The 25,862-nt window shown below is 43.2% G+C and overlaps 1 long non-coding RNA gene across 2 annotated transcripts in view; it reads right to left on the bottom strand.

Annotated features, from left to right (window-relative positions):
- Positions 1–20,636: 20,636 nt before the first annotated feature.
- The window catches only part of LOC138288517 (uncharacterized), a 45,544-nt gene continuing 40,318 nt past the window's right edge, over positions 20,637–25,862 (bottom strand). For both annotated transcript variants that reach the window (XR_011202428.1, XR_011202429.1), the window contains exons 2-3: positions 21,083–21,150; positions 20,637–20,819 (exon numbers count right to left, since the gene is read on the bottom strand). This is a non-coding gene — a long non-coding RNA (uncharacterized lncRNA). The remainder of the gene's footprint in view (positions 20,820–21,082; positions 21,151–25,862) is intronic.

The following is a 25,862-nucleotide window of genomic DNA, read 5'->3' as shown; positions in this document are numbered from 1 at the left end:
ATGGAATTCATAATGAAACTGCTACAGGGATGTTTTTGGTTTCTTCACCAATTAATTCAACAACAAAGGCGGTGTAGGGAAGTACCATCTTGCCTGGCATGTTACTCCCATATTTCACTGTATATATGTTGTTTAAGTTGTATTTGTCACTGGGACCCTGCCAGCCAGGGCCCCAGTGCTCATAAGTGTGCACTGTATGTGTTCCCTGTGTGATGACTAATTGTCTCACTGAGGCTCTGCTAACCAGAACCTCAGTGGTTATGCTCTCTCTTTGCTTTCCAAATTGTTACTAACAGGCTAGTGACCAATTTCACCAATTCACATTGGCATACTGGAACACCCTTGTAATTCCCTAGTATATGGTACTGAGGTACCCAGGGTATTGGGGTTCCGGGAGATCCCTATGGGCTGCAGCATTTCTTTTGCAACCCATAGGGAGCTCTGACAATTCTTACACAGGCCTGCCACTGCAGCCTGAGTGAAATAACGTCCACGTTATTTCACAGCCATTTACCACTGCACTTAAGTAACTTATAAGTCACCTATATGTCTAACCTTTACCTGGTAAAGGTTGGGTGCTAAGTTACTTAGGGGGTCATTCTAATCCTGGCGGTCCAAGACCGCCAGGGCTAAAATGACGGGGGCACCGCCAACAGGCTGGCGGTGCTCCGCTGGGCATTCTGACCGCGGCGGTTTGGCCGCGGTCAGAAGTGGAAAACCGGTGGTCTCCCGCCGGTTTTCCGCTGCCCAAATGAATCCTCCATGGCATGGAGGATTCTGACACCCCATTCCGCCATCCTGTTCCTGGCGGTTCTCCCGCCAGGAACAGGATGGCGGTGTGGGGTGTCGCGGGGCCCCTGAGGGCCCCTGCAGTGCCCATGCCAATGGCATGGGCACTGCAGGGGCCCACGTAAGAGGGCCCCAAAAAGAATTTCAGACACTGAAATTCGCGACGGGTGCAACTGCACCCGTCGCACCTTCCCACTCCGCCGGCTCAATTCTGAGCCGGCGTCCTCGTGGGAAGGTAGTTTTACACTGGGCTGGCGGGCGCCCTTTTGGCAGTCGCCCGCCAGCGGAGTGTAAAACACAGAATAGCCGCAGCGGTCTTCCGACCGCGGTGCGGTATTCTGGAGGGGGGGAAGTCTGGCGGGCGGGCTCCGCCGCCCGCCAGACTTAGAATCACCCCCTTAGTGTGTGGGCACCCTGGCACTAGCCAAGGTGCCCCCACATCGTTCAGGGCAAATTCCCCAGACTTTGTGAGTGCGGGGACACCATTACACGCGTGCACTATACATAGGTCACTACCTATGTATAGCGTCACAATGGTAACTCCGAACATGGCCATGTAACATGTCTAAGATCATGGAATTGTCACCCCAATGCCATTCTGGCATTGGGGAGACAATTCCATGATCCCCCGAGTCTCTAGCACAGACCCGGGTACTGCCAAACTACCTTTCCCGGGGTTTCACTGCAGCTGCTGCCAACCCCTCAGATAGGTTTCTGCCCTCCTGGGGTCCAGCCAGGCTTGGCCCAGGAAGGCAGAACAAAGGACTTCCTCAGAGAGAGGGTATTACACCCTCTCCCTTTGGAAAAAGGTGTCAGGGCTGGGGAGGAGTAGCCTCCCCCAGCCTCTCCGTATGCTTTGATGGGCACAGATGGTGCCCATCTCTGCATAAGCCAGGCTACACCGGTTCAGGGATCCCCCAGCCCTGCTCTGGCATGAAACTGGACAAAGGAAAGGGGAGTGACCACTCCCCTGGCCTGCACCTCCCCTGGGAGGTGCCCAGAGCTCCTCCAGTGTGCTCCAGACCTCTGCCATCTTGGAAACAGAGGTGCTGCTGGCACACTGGACTGCTCTGAGTGGCCAGGGCCAGCAGGTGACGTCAGAGACTCCTCCTGATAGGCTCTTACCGGTGTTGCTAGCCTATCCACCTTCCTAAGTAGCCAAACCTCCTTTTCTGGCTATTTAGGGTCTCTGCTCTGAGTTGTCCTCCGGCGTTGTGGGACCTGCTTTTGTGACTTCCGGTGAGCTCCGGTTCACTCTTCTTCGTAGTGCCTGTTCCAGCACTTCTGCGGGGGCTGCTTGCTTCTGAGTGGGCTCTTTGTCTTGCTGGACGCCCCCTCTGTCTCCTCACGCAATTGGCGACATCCTGGTCCCTCCTGGGCCACAGCAGCATCCAAAAACCCTAACCACGACCCTTGCAGCTACCAAGGCTGGTTTGCGGTCTTTCTGCACGGAAACACCTCTGCAAGCTTCTTCACGATGTGGGACATCCATCCTCCAAAGGGGAAGTCCCTAGTCCCCTTCGTTCTTGCAGAACCCACAGCTTCTACCATCCACTAATAAGGGATAACTGGACCTGGTGCAGAGTGTAAGTACCCCTTGGTACCACTACAAACCAGGCCAGCCTTCTACAGGCGGTGTCTATCTTAACTAACAAGTGGTATTCCTTCAACATAAGTGTAGAGCTTGCTTTGCCTTGCACCTTATCTGCAATGGCTGTGACTGACAACTATACATCACAGTAAGCCACAACCCAACAGCTGAGACACAGAGGACAACCTTAGCATTAGGCAGAAAATAGTACGGTAAAAATCTGAATAAGGTATTTAAAAATACATCTTTTAAATTTGGATTGAACAAAGGAATGTGTTAATAGAACATAGTTTCATAATTTCTGTAAAATAGCCTAGCATTGATTGACTGACATGTGCTCCAAAAATGAAATGTAGCATCCTGAGAAATGCTTGTCATCTTATTTATTTTGTGATCAAACTTTTGCTTGCTCTGCAACTTTATTTCTGTCTGAGTCTCAAGGACAATATGTCTATACAATCCAGCACCCTTGCATAACCACTTAACTAATTTGAAAGACAAATGCCTTTGGAAAAAAAAAAAAAAAAAAATTAAAGAACTCTGCAATCTTCTCACTATCTCAGAGTTTGTTGAAGGGACTCAGGACCCACGACTGAAAGACCAAGACAGAGAGGAAGGAAAACTAACATTCTTTTGTGTGTCTGCAAGAGGAAAAATTGTGTAGTAAAAGAGAAAGGAGAAGTTGGTACCTGAGTAAATACTCACCTACGCATATTTTCTTTTTCCTGAGGCAGTCCGGTCCCAAGTGGTAGGAACCTACAAAGGAGAAGAAAGAGAAGGGCTCATACATTGGTCTCAGACTAAAAAAATATTTGTTAATCAAATTATTCTGATCTAACCTTAAAGCCTTTGTTTGTTTTGATCTTGACCCTCATTTCTGTCTATCAAAAAATAGAGGAAACCAACATCGATAAAGAAACTAAAAGAATGACAAGCTATTTACGTGTTCCTATAATTTATTTTATGGTTCATAAGAGTTTTCTACCTCCAGAGCCTTATCAATTTAGCAAATGGTGTCAGAAGTGGGATTCCTTCTATCTCTTACATGATGGAATATGTTGTGCAACAATTGGTGAAAGAGCAAAAAAAATTAGAGTGGGCCTTCAGCTGATCAGGAGAGGAGTTCCTATACAAAAACTTTAAAAATCAAGCTGACCAGCTAAATAAGGTTTCGGAAAGTCAACTCCAGTTAACTAATGGACTGGCTCAAAGTAAAAGATTACTTCCCATTGGATTGGCAATTACCCTACACAAATTCACTCTAGGTGAGGATCTAGTGGCCTCTTTTGTGAATTTTGGAAGAGCTACGCAAGCTAAGCACTGGCCTCAAGATCACTGGCTGAAGTACCTGGCTCCCTTATTGGTTGGTGACACTCAGGCAGGATTTAAAGCCTATGGGAAATACCTCATACCAAGACATTAAAAAAAAGTTATCTTTGAGAGACATGGGGTAGACAAAGATATATTTCAACTTAAGTTGTATAGGGAAAGATTAATAGTTGAGTATCAATAGTCCAATAGAATAGAATAGAATAGAATAGATCAATAGTTGAATATTCTATGAAATGGTTAATACATTTACTAATGCCCAGTCAGTCTCACTGGCTGTGGAGTCACTCAGTTAAAAATACTTTGCCACCCATTACAGAAGGAAATGTTCGACAACAGGTGTCATTGCATTATGATGCACCAGCAGTCATGCCAATTTAGCCATCTCTTTGCAGTGCAGTTGGTCCCCAGTGTTTCAGTTTGGTGACTGGGGCCAAATCACTAGGTTCTGTAAGAAAAAAAAAAGCACAAGGAGGAATCAATGAAGATTGAATTGGGGCAATGATCTATGTATCACATTCAGGAAATCAACCCAAGCTGCTATATGACTCTTCAGGTGAATCACAAATTGGTATTATTTCTATTTGACTCAGGATGTAGACAGTCTATAATTAGGGAAGCCTTAATTGTGCCTCAAATTATTCCTCACCACAAAATTATAATTAGATCCATGCAGGAGGATCAAAAGGAATATGCCTTAGCAAAAATCCCAATTGTAACTCCTTCTGGAGAAAAACATTTGGTCAATCTAGCCATTTACCCTATTTACCTGAAGAGGGTAATTTAGGTACAGATAATAATTTCACAACCCTTCTATGGAATTTGCTTGAGGGAGAAAGACCCTTGTTTGATGAAGCCCTTTCCCCTAAAGAGAAGATTTAAATATCTGACAATCCGAAGCTGGTGAAAACCAAAAGATAGAGACACTGGGAGGAAAAAGATGGACTCCTCCCATTGTATACTTCTCACTCATTAACCCTGGGAAATGTATACAAATTTTAGGGCCTCTCAACTGAATGGCCCTCAGCCTGCAATATGCTCAGCAGGAGGCACAGAGGGCTGAAGATTAACTTTTGTACATCCACTCTTTAAAATATAAAATGGGTTGTTATATAGAGTAAGTGTCCAAAGGACACGTGACACTGTCTGCTTCAGAGATATCAGGTAACATTGCATAAAATCCATGAAGGCGATTCTCGAAGCAGCATCTTATTGAGAATTGTTGAGTCAGGTGGTTCTGCTGATAGCTTCTCTCCCTAAGTCTTCCTTCAGATTATTTTGTTTTCAAAAGTGGAGCTGAAATGCTTGGTAATCTTCAAGATATGTAGTAGTTTGTCTTCTGGAGTGATAATCAGAAACAAATTGAAGTCTGCATAGAAAACACATTTGCAAGACAAGCATGTCCCTGGGTAGGTGTTCAATTGGCTGATTTTATCATATGCAGTGTTAGACCGGTCAGCTCTTGGCATGGGTTCCCCTGTCTTTTAGGCTTCTAACCTCCTGTTTTTGATCCTGTGTGGAAATTCGTTTTTGCTGGCTTTAGGACTCTGGCCACTTTACCACTGCTGACCAGAGCTAAAATACAAGTGCTTTCTGTCAAAAATATTATTGGAAATTGGTGTACCCATGTAAGTCCCCAGTAAAGTGCTTTATGTGCACCCAGGGCACGTAGATCAAATGCTACTAGTGGGCCTTCAGCACTGACTGTACCACCCACATGAGTAGCTCTGTAAACCTGTCTCAGACCTGCCACTGCAGTGTCTGTGGGTGCAATCTTTCTGCCAGTTCGACCTGGAAAGTACACCCATTTGCCAAGCCCAAACCTTCCCTTTCACTACATGTAAGTCACCCCTAAGAAGGCCCAATGCAGCCCCATGGGCAGGGTGCAGTGCACTTAAAAGGTAAGACATGTACTGGTGTGTTTTGCATGCTCTGATAGTGAAATACTGCTAAATCTGTTGTTCACTATTGCAAGGCCTTTCTCTCCCATAGGGTAACATTGGGATAGCCTTGAAATATAGTTTAAGTGTAATTTCCTATTGGGAGCAGATAGAGATTTGAAGTTTGGGGTCTCTGAACTCATAGTTTAAACATACATCTTTTGGTGAAGTTGGTTTTTAAATTGTAAGGTTGAAACTCCCACTTTTAGAAAGTGGGCATTTTCTCGCTTAACCATTTTGTACCTCTTCCTGGAATACACGTATGGGTCAGGATGACAGTTGAGCTGTTTGTGAATTCACTCTATACAGTCACACAAAGGGAGCTGAGGTGTGCCCAGCATATCCCGATTGGTCTTCCTGGGCTAGAGTGGTGGGAAAAGCTGACACTTGCACCTGACTAGGACTATACCTGTCCTTCCACTCTGAAGTGTGTCTGAGGCCAGGGCAGGAAAGGCAGAGGCCAGTACACTATAAATACTTTCCTTTGAAGTTTGCCTACTTCAAAGCCAGAAATGAGTATATGTATTGGACCTCTCAGAACATAACTTCAGGACACCTCTTGATGCAGGACATTCTGCCAGGAAGAAGAGCTAGATGCTATAGGAGAGACTGCCACAATGCCTGTTGCTTTGGTGTGCTGGCCTGTTGCTTCTGTCCTGGGAGTGATAGGACTGGACTTTGCCTTCTACATCATGCTTCCAAAGGTTCTCTGAAGGCTTTGACTGAGCTTGCCTCCTATTAGAAAATTTAGGGACATTAAAGACTTCATCTGCCAGCACCTGGGCGTTCTTGCTGAGACTCCTGACTCACCAAGTGGTGCTAAATCCAGTTCCTGGGCTCTTCAGATTGAGTCCTGATGTAACCCAGAAGAAACCATGTACATCAACTCCAGAGCAACTTGAGAACCAGTGCCGCTGTCCGACTCCATGCAGCTGCCTGCACCAGAGCCACGATCCCCGCTGAGTGCAACAACCACAACCAACCACACAGGCCCAATATCGCCACAGTGCCTCTGAAGTCCCACCACAGCACAAATCCTAAGTGCTGTGTCCCTGATGCCTGGGACACCAGACTCCGCTGCAGTACCCGTAGCCCTGTTGTGTGATGCTAACACTGCAAAATCGACACCTCGTGTCTTGACCTGCTGGATTCATCGATCCCACCCAAATGTAAGGAACAAATGCCTCACCTCCCCTGCCTAGCAGTAAGGAACTAATGCTTCACCTCCCCGGTAACAGTAAGGAACTTTCGCTGCGCTGTCTCCAGCAACGCCTCACTTCCCCAACTCAATGCAACGTCTTTGTTTCCTCATTTTCCAAAGGTACTATACCTGGGGCCCATGCGACTCCGTGACCTGCCCACTCTCCCTCGCAAGTGATCTCGGACTGCTGGGAATGACTCTGCCAAGACATGGGGATAGCCCCAGATGGAGCTATTGTGTTTCTAAGCACTTTTCTCAGAGTTAATCTTTAAAAATGGGTATCTTTGCTAGTCTATGTTGGATAATTGTCATTTTGGTCTTGTTTTGTTCACATAAATATTGGCTATTTTCCTAAACTGATTTGGAGTACTTTTGGGGCATTTTCACTGTGTTACTGTGTGTGTACAAATACTTTACACATTACCTCTGTGATAAGCCTGACTGCTCTTGCCAAAATATGAAGGGGTGGGCAGGGGTTATCTGAACTGTGTGGCTCCCTTACCCTGACTAGAGTGAGGGTACCTGCATGAACAGGGTGCAAATAACTGCAAACTAGAGGCTACATTTCTAACATGCAGCATGTAAGTGGTTCCAATACCATGCTAATAGTAGAAATGAGTGGGTACCTCTGTCTTCTGTCCTTTTCCAGCAAAAAGGGATGCACCAAATTCTGACCAGTCACAACCCTCATCTTTCTGGGTCTCACATAAAGCTCTTTCCCCTAAGGACCACATCTCTGCTGCATAAGCAAATTCTTTAAGATTGTGTAGTTGATAAGTCCAGTCACATGATTAAAAGTTTTTTTCACTGTTGATGGACATATGCGGTGTGTCTGCCCAGTATAGGAACTTTGTGCATGTTATGCATGAGGCATCTCAGGTGGGCAGTGGAGAATCTTGAGACAAATAAAGTAGCATGTTGATGGGGGATTATGTTAATATGAAATGTATTTCTTAATTTTCATAAGAATAGGAAGTCAACCTTCTGCAGAGATATTGGGTGCCGGCTATTTCAGTCAAAAAGATGATTCTGCTCCTTTAGGATTAGGAAAATTACTGTTTGAGACATGGTGGCTCAAACTGGCTACTAGCTCAGAAAACTACTGCAGGCCTAGCATTTCTATAAAAATTGTATTTCATCAGTGATCTCTTGTTCAGTAAATCGTCTCAGATCGGCTTTGCCTGCTTTATAAATATTGTTGTAGTCCAATGCAATCTTAGAATGTGTCAGTGTTCACATAGTGTGGCAGCCCAGCCGCTTGACAGGTCTCTAGAAAATGCAAGGAATTCTTCAGCCATGATTACATGCCCACATGTGTGCATTAGGAGGATGTGAATGCATGTCCAGAAGTTCTATGTTTTGTCTGAAATGCATATAGACTAAAGAGGCAATTCAGATGGAAACTGAAAACTACATGCATGGGGAGTTTAATTTCTGGGTACAACCACATGGATTTAGCATGCTGATCATGGCTGGAGATATAAATTCCCTCTATTTCAAGAAAGTGGATAGGAATTGAGAAGAGCGATTCAAATCTGCAGGTATTTAATGATTACATTCAATGTGCTTGTGAGTTGAGATGTCATTTAATGGTATGCTATTTATACTGATCCCTGGAAGTAGTTCTAATATTCTGTTTTACATTTGTTCAGAAGCCTTATAACGAGCTATATGTTGAATCTGATGTCAGACTGGTTCGGAAAGTCTATACAAACAAGGGGCACACACAACTAAGTGCAAATAAAGTCAAAGAGAGAAAACTAAAATGAGTTTTATTACTTCAGATAAGAGTTATATTTTAATATGATGAATGCATATGGTAAAGCATGAATGAAAGGATATAGCAATTAATTATTTTGTCTTGAGACTTGAAGGTGGCGAGGACATGAAGACACTTATCCCAGGGAGCACACAAAAAGTGGTGTGGAATGGAATATGCAGCAGAGTTTGACCCACCCTATATTAAATACTCACATTGAATATAGTCCAAATGTGCGTAGCACGTATTAACAGCGGCTCTATAATGAGAATGAAAGTTACTGCAGGAGCCAGGGTCTAAAACGTAGATTGTGATTCAAACCACTAGCAATCAATTAATGACAGATTGTGATTAAGTGCCTGATTTAGATTTCAGCAGATGGGTTACCCAGTCACAACTGTGATAGATACTCCATCCACTGAAATCTAAATCCCATTGTTTCATATGGGATTTAGATTTTGGCAGACGGGATATCTGTCACTGTTGTGACAAAGTAACCCCTCCACTGAAATCTAAATCAGGCCCTTAGTATTTATGCAGAGGAACACTTTTCAGAATTTTTAGTCAACAATGTAGTGACAGGTTTTCTAAACGTGTATTGTTTACTGGTATTTTTTGCTTACAACTGTGTTATTTTTTTTAAGAGAAACTATTAAGACATTGGAAATAAATCTCATTAAAATACTTGTGCCTCCCACTCGTTTGTAGTTGTATGTCAGAATATGGTTAGCAAAAATGTTGGTAAAAAATATGGTGTCCTAAATATTGCTTTTAAAACTATGATCCCACTGAGAGTAGATTTTCTGTACTGAACTCCAATGTGGTGATAAACGATATTAATAAACAATAATTTTGTTAGATGATAATTTAGTTAGGATATCAATGCGCTTGCTCATTTTGATACCTCCGAATACCCAGATGAGGCGCATTCACATGGTCCAACTTTCAACTCAAACTCAAATTTCCTAGCCCTTTCTGAGCCTATCATCCTTAGATGATGGAGAAGTGGAAAGCCCGGTTCATCCAGATAGCGCAACAATTTTTTCCAGATGAAGAAGTTAACATTTCTTTACACTTTATTGCAAAATGATCATTTACAGACTTTAAAATTTTTAGTACCCTTTGATCCACCTACCTTTAACGGTCCGTTTAAAGTTTGCTGCTAAAACTGTTGATTGGGTCCTCTAGGGAAAGCTCAATTGTTCTATGGTAAGATGAACAAACAATGAAATATTTCAAGTTTAGAGTTGGAGCTTTACAAACATAAAAGCAGCCATGTGTAAATAGGTCAGAAAGGTAAAGTAGAACCTGCACAAAATATACAAATGGAGACAATACATACTAATAATAATGGGTGGAATTGACGTGCAGAGATCCAGAGCTAATTGCTCAACAACCACATGGAACTAGAGCTAATTGCTCCTCAATGCATGGAAATGAAGCTCATAACTCTAGAAAAATGTCTGTCAGAACATGCTGGGAAAGGGCTGAATGTCTGTACATTCATTTATAGACATATGGATAAGAGAATCATGAGGTAGTGTGGTAAGAGGAGTAACAAAGAGGCTAGACTGGCCTCTGCTCCCATACCCGCCTCCTCACCGCCTAAGACGAGGCTAAAGACACTTTAGCTGACAATGTGGGAAACTGCTGAGAGACATGACGAAGGTCTTTAAGGGTGAAATATGAAAGTGCAGCTGCCTTGCTAAAATTAATCTCATATGGTGCCAGATCCTCACTGTACTTTCCAATCTATTTCACTTCTGTCCTCTCAACATTGTGTTGCTGTGCATCAATCAGGCCATATGTCATGCGGTTATATATGGGTACTGATTTCAGACTTATTTATGCCTATAGGAAGGATCTATTTATTCCTGGTAGTAATCGCCCAATATTAATTGCTCCAAACAGTACTCAAATCGTTCCACGGGCACACAACAAAGTGCAAATAAGGTAAAGCAAGGAAGGGCAAGTAAGTTCTATTACTTCAAATAACAGTTATATTTGAATACATTTGGAAAAACATGAATGAAAGACTGTATTGATTATTTTATCCTCGAGACTTGGAAAGGGTCAGAATATGAAGATACGCTTCTCACGGAGCACACAGAACCCTGACCCAACATACATTAAATGCTCACATTAAATATAGCCCTAACATGGATAGCACTTATTTTCAGCAGCCTTATACTGAGAAGGGAAATAAATGCAAAGGCCAGGGTCAAAGCACTAACAATCAATTAAAGAGCAATTGTGATTTAGTATTTGTGTACAGGACCACTTTTTAACATATTGGGTTTCAGTAATGTTAAATAAGTATGTGGCAACATCACAAAATAAAATGATGGACGAAGTGTTGAAGTGTTTCAAACATGCACCCCCACTCACAGATATGGGTTTAATCCTGGGGCCTCAACAGCCAGGCTAGCTTGAATCCAGTGGTGCAGCAAGCAGGGAGTCCACGTCTGGGCATAGCTTAGCCACTTAGGGTGCAATATTACAAAATAAAATGATGGACGGAGTGTTGAAACTTTTCAAACTCTCACTCCCTGTCTCAGCTCAGATCGGTGCTTAATCTGTTCTTATTTTGCTCACCACGTCATACCTTTTGGACCCCGACATGTGCAAATGTGTCTTGACCCTGCTCCCCACGGGAACAGTCCTCCCTGGACCTGAAGTAAGCATCCTGGGACCGGTTTTGGGGTATCACCCCCTCATTCAGTGGCGCAGCAGGCAACTGACCCACATCTGGGCATACCCTAGCCACTTATGGCACACCTAGCAACATCACACATAAAATGATGGACAGAGTGTTGACATTTTTCAAACACTCACCCCAGTCATAGATCTGGGTTTAATCCATCCTTATTTTGCTCTCCACCTCAGACCCAGTTTGTGTTGCTAAATAAGTGTAGGTTACCATTGACAGAGGACAATGGGATAGTGAAAATCACACACCAAGAATTTCCTCCATGAGAGAGAGAGAGAGAGAGAGAGACATTGCTGTGGTAATGGCAGGAGGAGGTTTGAAATACATTGGGATATTTTATCCTATTATTTGTTTTGACCAGTTGACCACAACATTAAAAATGCAATTGTGGAGCAGCTGACAAGTTCAGTTGCCTAATTTTATAGAAGAGTTTTTTCTGTCCCCATTTTTCCATCCTGTTAGCGCGGATGCCGGTGCCCAGACAGTAATGGGCTTCCTGTATGCCCACGACTGTTATGATCATGTAAATTTATTGGTGCTTAGAAGAAGCGAGCTATTAAAACATTACAACAGCCATTACAGCCGGGCGCGTGTTGGCTTTCGCTCCCTACGAACATATGCTTCCGAGTGAATGCCTAAACTCTTATTTATGGATTTAATTTAATATGCGGAAAGAATTCAAAATTAAATTTTGTGTCTGCCTCCAGAGAGTGTCAGTGTATAATAACATGGTAATTTTTACACATCTTTATGAGAAATGGGAAAATTAATTCTTTCTGACAAGTTGTAATTATTCGACTTGGAACAGTTGCAGCTGAGCAGTTTGCATGGCTGTTGTCGGCTGTTGCGTAGAGTAAGGGGAAACCGTGGGATGGAGATATATTGTGCGCTCGAGAGCTTGTAATAGCATCTGACATTCCTGCATAAGGAATCTATCCAAGAGCTCTGGTAGGAGAACCGCAAATTGGTCGTCTTCTGCTATAGAAACTCGGGGTGAAATACAGTAGCAGTGGGGCACAGAAATACCACAACCATTCTTACACAAATTATGTTCCTCTTTCCCCTAAGACACAAAATCAATAGGTGCTTTTGTGAGGCTTGTGATTTCATGCGGTAAAGGATGAAATACCCAACTAGGCCCTCATTGCAAGTTTGTCGGATACAGTTGGATATTTACCACACGTGGTAAATATAATTACCCCATGGTGTTTACCATGTGGGGGTAAATACCTCCCATTCCAAGTTTTCAACAGAAAAATAAGGCATAAAATGCAGGCGCAATTTTTTTTAAACACACCGAATTCTGCATTTTATGTAGTGTGTTATGACTTTTTTTTCCCCGGAGTATTTTCACCTTGATTATTTCCGGGAGGTTGCACCTGCCAGGATTAACTCTCGAAAACTGTGAAGTGTAACTCATAATTCTAATCCCTTTGTTTATTTGCACAGGGATCGGAATTTAGCCCTTAAATCATAAAGAGGGTGGGGCTGTATGGTGCTAGCCAGTCAAATATAGGCTATGTGCTTTTGGACCCATAGATGGATTGACCTAACTGTTTTGCTGCACATACAGGTTTGAACTACTACCACTAGATATGGCTGAAATCATGTTAGCATTGTGGCATGTGAAGCCACTATAGGAGAGATAAACAGACAAAGGGCCTGATTACAACCTTGGCGGGCGGGATACTCCATCACAGATGTGACTAATATCCCGCCCGCCATATTATAAGTTCCATTATATCCTATGGTGGGCTGGATATCCGTCACATTTGTGATGGAGTATCCCATCCGCCAAGGTCGTAATCAAGCCCAAAGTGTGTTTTATATGTGAATAGGAAAAAAACTAACATAATCAGGAAACGCATAAGGTAATGTGGAGGGGAGGGACCGTATTCTTCCTTTATCACGGAGGGGAGGTGTGCTGGGGGAAATTTTGAGATCTCCTATCAATACTCCAGGTGGTGACAGCTGGGCTTAGATATGTATGAGTAGCAGGGGTGACACATGAAAGGCTAGTTCTGCAACTGCACATGTATTTATTCATTATTGATACTTGAGAATTTATCAAAAACGTAGCTAACATCTTGCAAAGATACATAATCTATGATATCATATTGACCGGGAATTCATTTGTTTTTTTACTTACTTCCAGAGTGATCAGATGCATTATGCTAGAGGCAGTACATGGATACCATAATTTTAGTTTATTCACAAGTAACAGTGTTTGCCATGTGTTGGGACAGCCAGTATTTGAATTTCTGGACATGTGTCTGGACTTTTATCTGGCATTAGCAGAGATCTAAATTGCTAACGAACTGGCAATCCTTTTTGGTAGCCTTGGTGCCAACCTGCACAGTTAGAATGTGAATAATGTTGCGTGTCCTGTAGCAGTGTTCCTGAAGAATGAAATAGGTGCAAAGGTAAAAACCTTCAGGACAATCCTGAAGTGCTTGATTTCAGAAACAAGGAAGCAGAAGAATAGCAGACCGCAAAGCAACCCTGAACCAGGATTCAGAAAAGCGACTGAAAAACTAGGTACTAAAATTCGTCAGTTAGCTGCAGAAAAACATAACTGAAACAAAAATTAAGGACAAAAATGATAGCAAGTGGGTGAATGTGACGAACATTAGTCTTTGGATGTGTTGCAATGTATCCATCTTTGGCACTGGATTCCTTTTATGTGTCTTCTACAGAATGGGATGACAGAGAATGTTCATGGGAATCCATCTTGAATTGGCACACCAGAAATAGTAACCATGATGCAGTGAAAACATAAGAGGATCGTCCACACCCTCTTTCAGGACCAAAAAAAAAAAAAGATACTATGGAAAATTCTAGGCAAAGAATATTACTCTAGGTATGGCGTAGTCTGAACAACAGACTTCTCCTGCCTCACGCTCCCTCAGTGGTTGAGAAATCGTCCATCGCTATGGTCACCTCTCAGCCTTGTGTAAAGGCAGGGAAAATTTGGTGTGTTACCGCTGCTTTCCTTGTTTGTAGTTGCAGGTCATCCACAACCTGCACAGGGCATGAGGATATCTGCTTCACTGGAATGAAATTAAGAGACAGGAGCCAACACTGCCATTGTTGATGTTAATCACACATCAATCCAGCATCGGGGATGCTGAACCAGAGATACAGGAGACGACACCAGAACAGGAGATCCTGGTTACAATATTGCCCCCTTTTTTGAAGCTCTTATTTATTTAAATGATGTCAAAAGAAGTAATGGGCCAGTAAAAGCTTGGCATAATGAAAGATTTCCCCACGAGCATTCACTTGAAGCATCTCAATTTCACTCAAAAAATAAAGACGAAAATGAAACATTTTAGAATATCAAAAATGTCTTTCACTCTAAATTCAAGAGTTAACTGGTACCATAAGTGCAGATGGTTCAGAAGGTATTTGATGAACCAGACAAGCGAGGTAAAGCTTAAGTTGTGAAGCATGAAAAAGCAGGTGAATACTCGAGGTTTGAGATGACTGTAGGTAAAAGATTACAGAATTGACTTGATGAGAAATACAAGAAAGAACCAAAAGGCTATGGCTGACATTTGAACAACAAGGTATGTACAGGTAGAAAAAGAGAAGAGAATCAGAAACAGAGGAAGAGATATCTGATCTACATTATTTGGTGACTTTCTTCATCTTGATCTTGGAGTGGCATAGACTGCTGAGTTGCATTTCCTTTTATCTTTCAGCTGCAGAAACTAGAGTCGATGTAAGATGAAGAAAGGAAAACTGTAGCATCAAGGCCTGTCACATAGAAAATTGAAGAGACCTTAGCGGCACTGTGAGTAGCATTACATGAGAATTCAACTGTTGTCAGATAGAATGTCCAGATATCTTAAAAGCATTACTAAAACAGAGATACTCTTCCAGACTATCATTAAATCACTCACGGTCAGATGTATGAAGATTACAGTTTGCCATTACCAAATTGTGTATTTTTAGGATTCACTATTTGGTTATCGCAAACAATAGTATACTAAAGTGTGTTTTTACTCTCTCTGTGATTCCCAGTGGGTCACAAAGAGACCTACAACATGAATATTAAAGAGGTAAGTTTGAGAGCCATTGGGAATCACAATAATGTGCAGCTACTGCAGGTGTGAGAGGCTCCAAGGAGGCACCCATCAGCACAGCCAGTGTGCCAGCACCACCTGCGAAGTCCAAGAAGGAACTATCACCTAGCAAGGCCAAGAAGGGGACACCAGCCAGCTGGCAGAAGCAAGGAGGCACCACCATCTGAAAAGGGCAGGAAAGGGCACACAACACCAGCCATGGCACTTCAGCCGTCCGAGGCTGCAGGGGAAGGGCTGGAGCCTCCCCCACCACTGACCGCACTGCCACCTGCACCGCCACCTGCACAGCAGCCAGCACCGCCACCTGCCCTGCCGCCAGCAGCACCACCGCCAGCAGCAGCAGCCCCAGTGGGCAGCCGTACAAGGCTGCAGGGGAAGGACTGGAGGCTCCCCCCACCACTGACAGCAGTGCCACCTGCAGCGCAACTGCCATCCACTGGGCAGCTGTCACCTCCGGTGAGCAGTGTGTAGTAGTGAATACATGGGCTGCAGTGTGTAGTAGTGAATACATGGGCTGCAGTGCATCTTGGCCCCTGCAACACCTGTCGGCGTGACAACCAGGTGAGAGACTGACCTTGCACCATCCAGGATGGAGCACACTGGGCACAAAACCCCCTCCAGAACCAGTGGAAGAAGGCATCCACTCACCCCCTCCTTGGCAGGATGAAGCACACTGGGCACAAAGCCGCCTCCAAAACCAGTGGAGAAGCCATCCACTTAAGAGACAGTGGCTTTGCACTCCCCAAGAGCAAGCAGTGGGCAAACCACCCACTTGAGAGACTGTGGCTTTGCACTCCCCAGGAGCAAGCAGTGGGCAAACCACCCACTTGAGAGACTGTGGCTTTGCACTCCCCAGGAGCAAGCAGTGGGCAAACCACCCACTTGAGAGACTGTGGCTTTGCACTCCCCAGGACCAAGCGGTGGGCCCTCCAGGCCAATGGCTTTGTACCATCTTCCGGCTGAGGTGCCCCTTTCCCCCATTCCCCATCCCCATGAGGTGCCTGTGTGTTTTCGACCTGATGCTCATGCAGTGTTCTCTCCATATTGAGGCAGGAGTCAAATGTGGTCTAGGTCTATATGTTATGGTCCCGTGGGCATTGTCCCTCTTTTTGTGTATATTGTACATATCGTTTATTGCTTTAAGGATGTATTTATCTAAAATTGTACTATTACACATTTTAAACCATTTCTTTTGTCCTTGCATTATTCCTGAGGGCTACGAGGTGCATAGGTAATATTGTTGCATCTGTTTGTGTGTATGGTGTTGGGGGTGGGGGTGGGGGTGTTGTGTGTGTCACTCTTTATCCCCCCCCCCCTTGTGTGCTAGGTGCAGTACTCACTGTGGTCGTCTTCGCCGGCATTTGTGTTCCTGGTGTATGAGGAGGTACACCAGCATTGGAAAAATGTGCAGCTCGGGCTCCATGGGGTTGTGGTTCTTCCTTGAGTGTCGAGTCATTTCCCTTCAGTGTATTGTTTCCGCTGTGCTTTTGATGGCTTTGGTACCGCCCCGGAAAAGGTGGCAGATAGGCCTGTTGTAATGCTGTAGGGGGTACATTGTCTTCCGCCTTGCTGTTGCCGGTTACCGCTGCGGTGTTTGTTGCTACCACCATGGCAGTCTGTGTTGGCGGTTTCCGCCGTGATCATAATTCCATTTTTCTTACCGCCGGCTTGTTGGCGGTATTACCGCCGCTTTATCACCGACCGCCAGGGTTGTAATGAGGGCCTAAATGTTTATAGTGCCTGGTGGCCAGAGGGTTTGGTGAAGTGTGGAAGAACACATCCCACTGATTTGAATTATAGGATTAGTGCACCTTGAGGTAAATAAATACAATTCTACAGGTTGTCCTGCAAGTAAACTTTCAGTAACTGTTTTTCTTTTTCTGATAAGAAATAGATAGAAAGTTATTCAAGAGGCAGGGATAAGTCATTCTCCCAATGAGGAGTAAGGGAGTGAAGCCACGGAAAATAAAAACTGCAGAAAATGTGCTGTAATCAGAGGGGCCCATAGTGTTGTGTAGCCATTTTAGCTATAGCTTTACACAAGTTATTTTAGCTAACTAGGCCTGTCGTTGTGCACTTTAACCTAAATATGTTTTTATTGTAGCCTCGTTATATTAGTTTAATAAAGACACATTTGCGGTCTTGTTTTATTTTCTTTATCTAGTTGCTCCTCGCCTAGGACAGCACGGCGTTCTTCAATAAAGACAATTATTTCACTCTGTGCTTTCTCAAGGCTGCAGTGAGATAGGTTGCCGCAAAAGTGGTATGCTGTGTCTCCAATGTTCATAGACACATACACACTCCTTACTGTTTTATTATAAAAACACTACTTTGACCCTTGTAAGTTAGAGGGAGATTTCAGCCAGATGACCATGACTGTATGCTGTTTGCTGAATGCTTCGCTGCAGCGCTTATGTAGATTAAAGACCTCTTGCTCAGGTATGAGGGATGAGGTCTTCCCAGGGGGAGCCTGAAAGGCAGAATTAGAGCTTATCATGCTGTGCTCTAACATAGCCTAGGTTGGAACTATCCTTCACAATCTTAGTGACACAATGATAGCGATATTTTTGTGTTTCACTCGGTCACAATTTTAATCTTGTTGTGCTTTATTGCCCTAGTTATTGCAATACATGCTTTATTATCTAAGATGCAGTTACTTCAATAATAGCTTGTTGAACTTTACTCTGCCTCTCAATGTCCTTGCACATGTGAGACTAATGTAACTGAGAGAAACTGATGAGATCTGAGGGACCATGATTCCCCTGAGGAGTCAAAGATGTCATGCGCCCGGTTGCCTAAATCAGACCTGCTCCTGGGTGGAGATGAGGCACTGCTAGTTAGCCAGAACAAACCCAGATTAGGCTGACAGGCATCACCTGGAGCAGGTTCAGACAGTCCTGTGCAGTCCAAGTGATTCTGCCACCCAAATCCAGTAGTCTCATTAGGATAATGAGAACCTACGCGACAATAGAGAGTTAAGAATGGTGTCTCAAAGTTTTTAGCTTACTTATTTGGTGACCAGGGACTTACTTTGGCATGGAAGTGGTAATGAAAGTCCCGTGAATGCAATTAAATCATTCTAATGGCCCACTTAATATATGGATTGTGCCTTTTTAACCAAGTTAAATAAAATCCTATAATTTGGAGAGCTTATTAAGTCAAAAGATTGCTTTAGATGTTTTTGGAATAGTATTGGGAATATCACAATTATGGTCTGTTGGACCTGGCCCTTCTTGTAAGGTTACCATCAAACTTTTTTTCCTTCCCCATCCTGTTTTCCTGACCTTCTTTTTTGTTTGTTTTAGGACTCTAGGCACACAGCTAATCGGTGTTAAAGTGCATGTGCTCTCTCCTCTAAACATAGTACGATTGGTTTACACTGGTTTGCAATATTTTATTTACTTTTAAGTCCCTTGTAAAGTGGTATACCCATATACCTAGGCCCGTAAATAAAAATGCTACTAGTGGGCCTGCAGTACTGGACTGTGTCACCCACAGAAGTAGCCTTTCAAACTTCTCAGGCCTGCCACTGGAGGGCCTGTGAGTGCAGTTTACTGCTACTTTGACTTGGCATATAAAACTACTTGCCAAGCCTTAAACCCTTCTTTTACTACACATAGGTCACCCCTAAGGTAGGCCTAGGTAGCCTTATGGGCAGGGCGATGTGAAAGTAAAAACGTAGGACATGTACTTTTATATTTTGCAAGTCCTGATAGTGACAAACAACCTATGTTGTTTTCCACTGTTGTTAGGCCTGCTCCTTTCAGAGGTGAGCATTGGGAATTCCCTAATACACTTTTAAGTGTTCATTCCTGATCAGAAAGGAGTATCTTTGTCATGTTTGCTATGTTTAGAATAGTGGCAATAAATCCTACTTACTCGTGTAGTTGGATTTTACATGACTATTTTAGAAATGCCACTTTTAGAAAGTGGGCATTTTTCTTTGCTTATACTTCTGGGTGCTTGGCAGCCTGTCTCCAATACTCCTCTGGCCTGGGTGATAGCTACACTTTGTGCATACTCTCTAGACAGCCACATCACAGGAAGGGCATGGTGTGACAGGGAATACATCTGCATTCATCTAAATACTAATAGCCTTCTTGGGCTGGGAAAAGTAGAGGTGGTTCACACTTTACGTTTGTATAGGTTGTGTCATGTCCTCACACAATGGGCTGATTTACCCCTTAATAATCGCCTGGAGCCAGGGTGGGCTGAAAGGGATTGTTGCACACTTCTAAAGGTTCTCTTTGAAGTCACCCTTCATCAAAGACATTTTTGAGGAGAAGTACTGGGTCTCTGACCCCAACCTTTCAGACACTGCATGGAACTTGTAACCAGACACTGCTGGTTCTACCATCTGCACATTGCCAGTGGGCTGCTGGGTTGCCAGGGGGAACTGGAATTTGAACTACAAGCTTGTTGTGCTACCTGCTCAGACTGCAGGCGGGACTACCATTCTGCAAACTGACTTATGTGCTGGCCTGCAGCATTTTTGGACTGTGCACCCAAGAGTGCTCTCCAACAGGCCGGCTGATTGTCACCCTCTGTTTCCGAAGTCTCAGGGTTCTTAAAGACTTCCCCATTGCTGTGGGATTCTGTTAGAAATGGGGTTTTGGTTGGCAGTTAGGTTGCCCCTGTCCAAACAAGGACCCTCACTCCACTCAGGGCAAAGGAGAAACACACCCTGTTAATCTCCGCTCAGCCCCTTGGTAGCTTGGCACGAGCCGAAAGGCTTAACTCAGAGACAATGTGTAAAGTATTTGTATCAACACAGTCAGTAATACAGTGAAAACACTACAAAATGACTCAACACCAGGTTAGAGGAAAAACCCGAAATGTATCTAAACAAAACCAGACCAAAGCGTTAAAGATCCAACATACACAGGCAAAGTTAAGACTTTTAAAAAGATTACCAAAAAATAAGGAGAGGAACCCCCTACACAAATAAAGGGACAGGGTTAATATATATACACAAACACAAAGCTCCATTTATGGATGTTTCAGTACATTACCCAAAGAGCGTTGCTGGCACTCCGCTATCGTTTATCAACTGTGATGTACTGGTTGTGTTATAGCGTGTTAAAACCTTTCATACAATAATAAGCACACCCGTTTCAACCCTTTTCTCATTTATAACAATACTTATATTTATTTTTATACTCGTGTAGTAGTTTAAAAAAAATACAAATTTATACAAACCAGTCTCTAGATATTAATTCTTCCTTCATTGATTTTTTGCATGAAAACTTTTGTCTGTAAAACTTAATGCACAATATCATTATACAATAAAATTTGCGATTACTCATACAAAAGTGTTTTGATATAAAAGTGTTGATGCAGAGTTTCGGTGGTCTTTTTAATGGGTCACCCCACCTTCGTCAGGACAAAGAAAACTCTATATACAGCAAATCACTAAAAGGAATACAAAAAAATTTGGTATTACAACCCATACTATGTAAGGCTAAGGTTTAACAACGGCTAACCATCATCCCAAACCATCTCTCCAGTCCTTAAATTGCAAAAACGAACCTCTTTATTACAATTAGTGGTTTTTTTGGATTTACTGCACCAAGTCCCCAAGTATTTTTATGGTGATCAAATAATGTACTATGATCTTTTTCAAGTGCCAGCATACCCCTAAATTAACATTATCTTGTAAATGTCATAATACTTACTGATTTATTATGTTATGATGGCATCTGATTTTCGAATTACACACTGCCTTCCATGTTATTGTTTATTTCTGCAAGGGTAAAAATAAATATTTTCATTATTTTTTATTTCAATACCTCAAGCCCTTTTTTACCTAATGGAAACTTATAAGTTCCCTACCAATTAGGTAGTAAGTGTGTCCTTCATTTATTCTCTTCTGCCATTCTGTAATTTTGTTCAATTTAAATACCCCAAACCGTCCCCCAGTCGCACCTCCTGCACTTTTTCCTCTTTCAGCAGTCTATTCACGCCATACGTTTCCTTCGTGTTCTGTATCTCAGTTGCGATCTACAAGACAAACGGGGGCCCTCTCCCCTTTAATTACCTCACCCCATCACCAGCATCTGTCCCATAGCTATTATATATGTATATAAATATATATAAAAAATATTTACCGCACTCCAGGAGGTAAACACTATTTTATTGTTCCAGCAACCACCAACGCCTTTTGACTTCTAGCAAGACTTGTCAGAAGTTGAAACGCATTGGTGGTTGCTGGAACAATAAAATAGAGTGTTTAAATACCTCCTGGAGTGCGGTGAATATTTTCAATATTTATGTAAACCAAGGACGGTCTCCTTCGTCACCGGCAGTAGTGTGCGTGGAACGAACAGCTATTTCAGACTGGTTTGGATTAGATTAGATTAAATTATATATATATATATATATATATATATATCTCAATCTCTCTTAAACGATGCCCAGTAGAGAAAATGCCTCTATTTCTCTGCTCACCAGTGAAATGGCGTTTTACAATCTCTTGTGTATTGTATTAGCTTGTTGTTTCGAATGCCGCCATCTTTTCCACCCTATTTATACCACACGTTCTTGACGTGGGCAGATATCTACTCTAGTTTCCGATCTCACCATTTTAATTACTGACAGCCCTAAGTGGGTGATGATTTCCTTTTTTCGAAGGATGAGATCAACGTATCCATGCAAATAAGTTTAAATTACAATTAAAATTATAATTTGCTGATAAATGTTTCATCTTTACCGCCCTTTTTATATCCCGTATTTGTGTAATGGGCATGGCCACCAGTTTGATTGCGGGTAAATGTTAGAGAAGATTTTTGGAAACAAATCTTCTCCGCACCCTTACACTTTCAGACACTGCTATTAATCTGTCATATAGGCCTGAAGACATTTATAGAATATTTATGTTCAGAGGATTTATATGATTAATCATAACAACTACGTCAAGTTGAACTATGCTTCCATATGTATTTCTGCAAGGTGTCACACTTGGACACCATTTTAACATTAGGCCATTTCATTACTCCCATCCTTTACTTTATTACCAAGTGACCCTTGTGATTAGAGATGTTAACCAAGTTATATAATGCCCTTTTAAGTCATATATTTCTGCTAATTCTAATTCCAAAAACTCATACCCTCCAATAATAAACCACTGTACTCAAAATATTTCTTCCTGCTTAATGGAGGGTATAATACATATACTGATGCAATACCAATGGCGACTAACCAGTATGGTATTGTTGCCATCATGGTTCTAGCATTAGTATATATTACCTCACCAGATATTCCAATTCTTCTCTGTTGTTCAAACCTTCCTTATATGTTATAAATTTACACATGTAGCACTGCTCTCGCCTTTTCCTTTTTTAGGGGCTAGTGCAAAGCGCTCCATCCTGTGATGTAATCTGTCTTTGGGCTTCTAGCCACACCCACGTCAGTCACTTTCATTGGTTTGTGGGCTTGCCTTTAAAAACCAGCCTGCTTTCATTAGTGAAAAGCATGCATAGGTCATGCCTTTTCCGGTGTTTAGCCCTCCCTGAGCACACCGACCAACTACTGAAAACAAACAACACTCAATGTTTTCCATCCGGTTTCTGAACTACTTTTTCTCTTTATTTAGCAATGCAATATCACTGGGCAGTAGTCGAGTGCTTTGCAAAACACTGATCCTGTTACATAGGTAATTGCACTTTTGCCAATAGGTTTCACTGCTAGTGAACCTTTATTTCACTTTGTGTGTCTACTTTGCGCTGATGGCGGCTGTCGGCTCGCTTATGTGGAACTTTTACTTTTCAGTTTATATGGCAACAAAAGTCTGGTTAGTTATGTGAAACAGTTTTACTTTTTATTTTCAATTTATGTGGCAAGAAAAGTCCAGTTAGAGCTATTAGCATTGTAAACTCCTAAATCGAGCAAACGCGAGACCCATCGCATTGCAAACGTTTGTTTATTTATATCTCCCCCTCTTATTGTACCTTTTACTTTTTCTAAAATACACCACCAGAGCTCATTTTCTTTATGATTTTGTTCAAAATAATGTTCTACTAGAGGTGCATTCTTCTTTTTGGTTCTCATTGCTGATCTATGTTCATTCAGCCGTAATCTCTTCTCTCTACTTGCCTCTACTACATACCTCTTGATACATACATATAATCAAGTATATCACATTTTCGTTATACAGTTCACCATGTCTGTAATTTGATGACTAATCCTGTTGAGTTCCATTACTGCTCCTTTAAAAGATTAAACTTCAATATAGGGCTCAGAAACAAATTCTTTTGAATTGGTGATATCACAGCATTGTGACAGTCGTTCCCAACAATCTGACGCCAATGGCGCCAGTCACTAAGTCATGCAGACCTCAGGTACAGTACCTTACGAAAATGAGGAAACAAGCCGGGGCATGGAGTCGGGGGATCGCGGAGCAAAGGAGTCATGAAGCGGCGTCTGGTCCTTACTGCAGGGTGGTGGAGTTGGTGCAAAGTGCCAGATCTGCGCACTTCTGGTGGGATGGATATCCTGCAGTCACAGCGTGGTGTGGCTAAGTCGGGTGTCACGAACATCGGTGACACAGCACTTCGGGACTCATGGACTTCAGTGGAGCTGCTGCAGGGTCAGGCCTGCAGGGGTCGTCGCACTCAAGCGAGGACTACAGCTCCAGGCGCAGGCGGCATCCAGCAGTAGCCTCAGTCCGGGGTCATCCGAAGTCGACACACTTGGTTTTTCTTGATTTTCCACCAGCTTCTCCTTTCAAGGGTGCAGGGACTAGATTAGGCACCACTTGGCAGGGCAGGAGTCTCAGCAGAGAGTCCAGGGGCTAGCAGAGGAAGTCTTTGATGGCCCTGAGGCTTCCGAACAGGGGCAAGCTCAGCCCAAGCCCTTGGAGATTCTTCAAGCAGTAATATACCACAAAGTCCAGTCTTTGTCCCATTACTCAGGCAGAAACAGCAACTGCAGGATAGCCCAACAAAGCCCAGTCACAGGCATGGGCAGCATTTCTCCTCAGCTCTTCTCCTTGGCAGAGGTTCCTCTTGGTTCCAGAAGTGAGTCTTGAAGAAATCTAAAGTCTGGGGTTTTGGGTCCACTACTTACACCCCTTTCTGAGTTGGAAGTTGCCCAACTTCCAAGAAACATTAACAGGATCCTGCCTTGCCCAGGCCAGGCCCCAGACACACCTAGGGGTTGGAGACTGCATTGTGTGAGGGCAGGCACAGCCAATTCAGGTGTTGGTGACCACTCCTCCCTCCTGTCTAGACCAGATGGCTCATCAGGATATGCAGGCTACATCCCAGGTCCCTTGTGTCACTGTCTAGAGGAGATTCACAAACAGCCCAACTGTCAGTCGGACCTAGACAGGGAATCCAGGAAGTAGGGAGAGGCACAGAATGGTTTAAGCAAGAAAACACCTACTTTCTATAAGTGACATTTTCAAACTATTAATCTAGAAACTAACTTCACTAAAATATGTATTTTTAAATTCTGAGGTCAGAGAACCCAAACTCCATACCTCTATCTGTTCTCAAAGGGAAACTAAACTTTAAGGATATTGAAAGGCAGCCCCCATGTTAACCTATGAGAGAGAAAGACCTTGCAACAGTGAAAAACAAATTTAGCAGTATTTCACTGTTAGGACATGTAAAACGCATAAGTACATGTCCCGCCTTTAGAATAAACTGCACCCTGCCCATGAAGCTAGCTTATATGTATGAAGAGGGAAGGTTTCCACTTGCCAGTTCGGATGGGCAGTGTAAAACTGCATGTTCAGACACTGCAGTGGCTGCTCTGAGTCATGTTTACAGGGCCACTCGTGGGTGGCACAATCAGTGCTGCAGGCCCACTAGTAGCATTTGATATCCAGGCCATGGGTGTTGAGACGGGCCGCTCACCTGAAAAGCACGATGTCTGCAGGGGCGATGGTATGCCCCCGACCTCCTGGAACACCTCTCAGCACTTCCTGGTGGACACAGAAACCACGGCAGGTGTTCCAAAAGGAAAGGGGGAGTGGAGGAGAAAGAGACAAAACACTGCCACGTCTTGCCGGTCCAGCCAGGCACCCTGTATCTTCAGAGGGCAGGTCGTTGTTGACAGAGTGATAGAAGAGTTAGTGCACTCAACTTCCTTGAAACTGAATCTCTCTTTCTGATATGGGTACAGAAGCAGCAGAAGAACCCTGGGACGCTCCAGCACTTTTCTTGGATAATAACTGTTGGCATAATTACTAGCGCTGCATTACCAAAAACCCAAACTGAGTACCATAACAATAAGTACTGCAACACTAGGGCTGGCTTCACAGAAATTCACTGTTGCACACTACAATTAGAACTGTGGTTGCACTTATCATGCACAAGAAGGACAAACAAGGGCATTAATTATATCACATTTAACTTTCCTGCATGCATAGGGTTAAACTAAAAGGAACAAAAACAATCCAAGAAATACAAACATCCACTCTGGGTTTAAACAGTTAGGGTGGCACAGTTTGGT

The sequence above is a fragment of the Pleurodeles waltl genome, chromosome 4_1 (assembly GCF_031143425.1).
Source record: "Pleurodeles waltl isolate 20211129_DDA chromosome 4_1, aPleWal1.hap1.20221129, whole genome shotgun sequence".
In the NCBI taxonomy this organism is placed as follows: Eukaryota; Metazoa; Chordata; class Amphibia; order Caudata; family Salamandridae; genus Pleurodeles; species Pleurodeles waltl.
The sequence above is the reverse complement of the archived record's forward strand: the minus strand, read 5'-3'. Positions and strand labels throughout refer to the sequence as shown.